General features: G+C 30.8%; 1 protein-coding gene across 10 annotated transcripts in view; it reads left to right on the top strand.

Moving 5' to 3' along the window:
• The window catches only part of LOC124428121 (guanine nucleotide-binding protein G(q) subunit alpha), a 27,425-nt gene that overhangs the window by 506 nt on the left and 21,919 nt on the right, over positions 1-5,000 (top strand). The gene's annotated exons all lie outside the window — the stretch shown is intronic.

Raw genomic sequence — 5,000 nt, forward strand, 5'->3', positions numbered from 1 at the left:
TCTTTGACTCTTTCGTAGTTCCGAGTATACCGAGAGCTTTTTTAAGTCGTTTTCTTTCTTCCCTTTTTTCTTCTTTTTTCCTTCTTTCTTTTCTCTCTCTCTCTCTCTCTCTTCGGAACCCGTGGCCGCGCAACGACGCTCGCGCCACGGCTCGACGAATTCTTGGAACACCTATCTCTATCTCTATCTCTATCTATCTGTCTATCTTTATATATATATATATATATATATATTATCTATATTACTCTCTTTAACTACTACGTTCTCTTTCTCTTCCTCTCTCTCTCTCTTTCTATTTCTATTTCTCTATTTTTCTATTTCTCGTTAAGCGACACACGAGCAACCACATCCTCCGCGACTTTCGAAAGATCGTTTCGTTTCATTCATACGTACCGTAAAGTGCGACGATCGACGAAGTGGCCCTCCCTCCTCCTCCCTTCTCTTATCCACCCTTTCTCCCCTTCTGTCTCTGTCTCTCTCTCACACTCACTCGCTAGCTCGTTCGCGCTCGCTCTTCTTCGTGTCGTACTTACCCCCCTCTCCCCGCCCTGCGCAACACCGTTCCCCTCTCTTCTCCTCTCCAATCCCATTCCACTTCACTCCACTCCTCTTCTCTCCTCTTCTCTCCTCTCCTCTCCACACCAGCAGACGCGTACGTTCCGCCTCGTACGCGAGACTCCGATCGAACGCGATCATCGTAGTCGGGCCGGCCCGGCCGGCACGGTTTACATCAACCGATTCCAAATTTCGAACGTAAAGATTTTGATTAATTAATTAATTTATTAATTAATTAATTTATTGATTAATTTATTTATTTATTTTATGTATTTCTCCCATTCCATTACTACCTCTCATTCTTCTTTTTCTTTTTTCACGTTTACTAAATACTTTTAAGGAGATTGTGACGGAAGGATGATTAGTTTTTATTTTTATTTTTAGTTTCATTTATTTATTTATTTATTTATTTATTTTTTTTTTTTTTTTATTTTATTTAATTTATACATATATTTGACTATGTATAGCCTTGTGTATGTAATTAAATTTTGTAATAGGGGTGTGCATTAAAATTATGTATTAAATTATGTAATTAGAGGTAACAGATAGCAAATTTTATATATAATTACATTTTCGTTGATTTTCGTTAGAATTATTATCAGAGACTTTGGAATATATGTCCTGTTTGATTTTGATTTATGAATTAGATTTAGGTTAAGTTAGGCTTTGTTTTTTATTCTTCTCATTTTTTTCTTTTCTTTTTTTTCTTTTTTTTTTTTTTAATAACTTCCAAGACCTAAGAAATCTTCGATACTTCTTATAATAATGCATCTTCGTCATTATCATCATCACCATCATCATGATTATTAGTTAAATAAATATTGAAGCATGCACATTTTAAGATCATTAATAGCACGCTATTTATATCTTTGAATATTGAATATAAAATGTGTTGATAATTTTTTATATATGACCGATTCTCTTATTGGTTATTATCGATAAGATTATAAGCACTGACCAATCACAATTTACATTTCAGAATCTTCATTCTATTATGATCATGATTTTGTAATTTTCGAAATTATTTAATGGATTCTTTATGAAAGTTTATAATTTAAGAAATTATTCGATTTGCCGTTTGTATCTTCGTAAAATGATAGTTCGTTTAAAATTAAGAAACATTTGATCGTAAGGATCACTCCCCGATTAGGTTTGATTCTGATTGGTCGATTTCAATGAGACTTATTATTATTGACAATTTATCTACAATTCAACCCCTCGACAATGGACCATTCACAATTTTGTCATTTTCAAAATCGACTTTTAGAAGTTTGTAAATCACATTCGATATATCTAATCATTTCATTGTGTGAATCGATTCTAATGGGACACGCTGTATATTCATGTTCAAAGCTAACACATAGTATGTATATATATATATATATATATATATATATATATATATATATATAAAATATCGCGTAGTAATCACGTGATGGCGCTGTTAGAAAAATCGGTAATGCGATACATTTCTTCCGTTTTCTCTCTCTTTCTCTTTCTTTCTCAAACACATACTTCTAATCAAACAGAGAATATTTTTCACCGTGAAAATCATTTTTTTTTTTTTTTCGTTGACGATACGATGTCTAGTAGTAGCTCGTTACGCGTGTATTGTTTCTCTCTCTCTCTCTCTCTCCCTCTCTATTTTTTCTCTTTTTCTCTCTTTTTCTCTCTTTCTTTCGTTTTTCTGATAGGTGGCGTAAAAGTAGGAGTAGTGGGGGTAGCGAGGGAAGTGGTGTACTTTCGCGCGCCTTTGTGGGCCTTGTGATTCACTCAAGAACACCGTACTCAGCAGGCGCGCGTGTATATTTACCTGGTATACGCTCTCCGTGCGTGACACGAAACTCGATACGAATTCTCTTTATATATACATATATATGCATATATATATATCATATATATATATGTATAAATATAATATGTATGTATATACGTATATATGTATGTGTGTATATATATATATAGGAATTATATAATATATACCTATGAGTGTGTATATGATACGTAATATATATAATATATATATTTTATATATATATATATATATATGTTCTTACATGTAGATATCCGATATATTTATCAAAGCTATTAATTTTAATTTTTATTTTTATTTTATCTTTTTATTTTTCTTCTCTTTATTTATTATTTTTCCCTCTTTAATGAAAATTCTTTGAATCCTTTCGATCTCTTCAAAATTCCCGCCAAATGGAGATTATCGTTCGACGAACTTCAATCGATACGAATATTAAATCGTACTCTCTTCTTCTCTAAGTTGATTGGACCTAACCTAAAAATTGTAATACCTTCTTACGTATGTAACATACGAAAGAATTTCTAAGCTCTTTTTATTGGTTTACTTTTGGTCTCATTTTATTATTATTATTATTATTATTATTATTTTTTAATTCTTTCTTTTGCTTCTTTTTTTTTCCATTTTCGTTTTTAGTTCATCTCGTTGGTCGTTTTTTCGCGACGAAAAAAGAAATAAGTTGGAAGCATTAACTCGGACTCTGTTCTTCCGGCCATGAAAACGTGAGCGCCGTTACGACGAACGTGGAATAATTTTCTCGATCACATTCTGTCTGTTTCTCTCTCTCTCTCTCTCTCTCTCTCTATTTATCTATCTATCCATTCATCTATCTATCTGTCTCTTTCTCTCTCTTGTAACTTTGGCGCATCGATTTAATTCATCGACCTTCGTCATATGTATATATATATATATATATATATATATATGAATATATATGCATATATACATATTCATATATATATGTATATACATATTCATATATATATGTATATACATATATATATATATATACATATGTATATATACATGTATTTTTGTAAATATGATCATGAAGATAGATAATTACGCACAATATAATAATCAAAATAATTTTTGTGCTTTTGGTTATCTAAAAATAATCAAACGAAAGGAAACGGTAAAATATTCGTTACGATTAAAAATATACATTAAACGAGCTTACGCCGAATAATCCATTTATCTAACATAAATAATTTAACATATAGCATGCTCACTTTGTTCATTACAATTACATATATATATACATACATATATATATATATATATATATACATTTACATAGATACAATATAGATTACTTACGTACGTACTACATAGTTTAGAGGTTAGGTTCAATCAACGAGCTGCTATTATATTATGTACATTATACGCATATTCTACATATGATCGTGTTATATATACATACATACATACATATATATACACTATGTTATCCTTTTTCGTGATTTATTTTAATATTTAATATGTAAATCTAAAAGGAGAGATTTTTGAAAATCTCCACAAGTTCATTGATCTTAAACACCGTACTCTTCGCTGTTAATGGTTCGAAAGTGTATGTGTATGTGTGTGTGTGTGTGTGTGTGTGTGAGAGAGAGAGAGAGAGAAGGGAGTATGGGAGCAAGAAAAAGAGAGCAGGAGAGAGGGAAGACAGGCGCTTTAACTTGTCACATTTGCATGAGAACTTATGTATGTATGTATATAAACGATACCTGACCGGTCATATTAACATAATTTCCAAGCAAGTCATTATCGGTAGTCATACTCGTCGAAGTTAGTTACAAATGGTAAATACACAAACTGTTCAAATTATTTTTCTTTTTCATCCTCTCTCTCTCTCTCTCTCTCTCTCTCTCTCTCTCCCTCCCTCCCTCACTTTGTCTGTCTGTCTTTTTTTATCTTTTTTTTTCTTCTTAATTTACAACTATTCCACGAAGAAATTATTATACAAGACATATCGTTTGTCATCTTTCAATTTACAAGTTTATTTTTTTTCTGTTTTTTTTTCTCTCTCTCTTTCTCCCTCTTTTTTTTTTTTTTTTAACCTCTCGGTAAGAAATAAATTAAAAGGTTAGAAATGGAATTTACGAAGTATGAATTATGAGAATTTGAGATAAGTAGAATCGAGATAGATAGGCGTCCATCTTTATTTATTTATTTTTTTTCTCTTTGTTTTGTCTTTTTTTTTCCCTCGATGAATTAATATAAAACAAATGTAAATAAATTATTATTATCATCGTCATTATTATTATTATTGTTATTTTGATATACAAACTGATTGGTAAAAAGTAATTGATTTTTTTTTCTACCACGTACGAAACCTCGGATCAACTTGGTATAAAAATTTTCTACAAAAGGAAAAAAAAAAAAAAGAGGAAAGAAAGTTCATGCTTTTTTATGAAGTTTTGTCGATTGTATAATACCACGTGCGTGTCTATATATATACATGTAACGAAGAAAAGAAGAGAAAAAAAAAAGAAAGTAATTCTTCAAAAGAGTAATACGCTTTTGAATAACACGTCATTCATGTTCGTATACCAAATTCCAATATGTCCGGGAGTCCAGTGTTACACGGGCATTTATTTTTGATCGGCGGTCATTCAGTTGAATTCGAACAATG

This window comes from Vespa crabro, chromosome 11, assembly GCF_910589235.1.
Source record: "Vespa crabro chromosome 11, iyVesCrab1.2, whole genome shotgun sequence".
NCBI lineage: Eukaryota > Metazoa > Arthropoda > Insecta > Hymenoptera > Vespidae > Vespa > Vespa crabro.